Here is a 1,241-nt window from a genome sequence, read left to right as displayed (position 1 = left end):
ATAAACCTAATCAGACTTTCTAAGGAACGGACGGTCCACTGTCTCTGAACGGACGGTCCAGACCTTTTGGTCTATCCTCAGTCCGTCACCCCTGGTCCGTCCGGTCTGGTAAACCCAGAACGGACGGTCTAGGGTTTGGTCACGTGATCAGATCACGTTTTTCGCGTTCTCGGCCCCGTTCAGACCCGAAACCGATCCGAGTTCGGCTGTTGACCCAAAATTCGAACTCCTGCACTCTATGCAACATGAAACATGCAATCTACACTAGATTCAATCATCAAACATGCATAGAAATCAAAGCAAACATGGATTCAAACAATTCAAATCCTAAAACGTGCGTGATCGGGTTCTACGAAATCAAAACAGAGCAACCAGGCTCTGATACCACTATTGGGTTTCCTAGGATCTCATGAGCGAATCTAATTCCTAAGAGATCGATTCTAGGGTTTGCGCAGCGGATATAAAACAAAAATTTAATAAACCCTAGAACCATGCTTCTATGAACCGTAGAAACGTTAGAACGCCTACCTCAATCGATCCGGGACCTGTATCAATCGAAGAACACGTCTGATCATGAAAGGCAGGAAAAATACCTCGCCCTCTACACGTATCCACACCACGGGATGGATTCCAACGGTTGGAACTTGTCCGCTAGGACTCGAATCTCTATTCGATATGTGCACCGAGAAATCTCGAGACTTAGAACTCGTTTTTGGATCTCCAAAAACTCTCTCTTTTCTGCCAAAAGTCGGCTCTCTTCGTCTCTTACGAGTTAGGGTTTTTAATCTCCTTCTTATAAGGTGATTTAACCCTAATTCGGTTTAATTTTGGAAAAACTGAAGCCCGGAACGGATGGTCTAGAAATACACGCGGACCGTCCGTTCCAGCACGTAGAAGGGACGGCCTGGCATTAGTGGACCGTCCATTCCAGACCTTCTGGAACGGACAGTCCGTACTGGACCGTCGGGTCTGGCACGGCGGCCCGTCCGTTCCAGACTTCTGGTCCGTCCGTTCCAGACCCTTCCGTCTTGGTTTTTCCGTCGTTTTCTCGCACGTTTCGTCCTTCCCTGCGTGTGTGACCCTGTAGGCTCATTCGATATAGCAGTATAGTCCGAAATCTCTATTCCGGATATACAAGTCATAGGCGGTCTCTAGCAAGACACTATGACTACCTATCTCGAATAGAGTTTGTTCGTGATCTTACGAACGCCAGAGATGATTCCGGTTGATGATCCTTTTGT

Source organism: Tarenaya hassleriana, unplaced genomic scaffold, assembly GCF_000463585.1.
Source record: "Tarenaya hassleriana unplaced genomic scaffold, ASM46358v1 Cleome36, whole genome shotgun sequence".
In the NCBI taxonomy this organism is placed as follows: domain Eukaryota; kingdom Viridiplantae; phylum Streptophyta; class Magnoliopsida; order Brassicales; family Cleomaceae; genus Tarenaya; species Tarenaya hassleriana.
The sequence above is the reverse complement of the archived record's forward strand: the minus strand, read 5'-3'. Positions refer to the sequence as shown.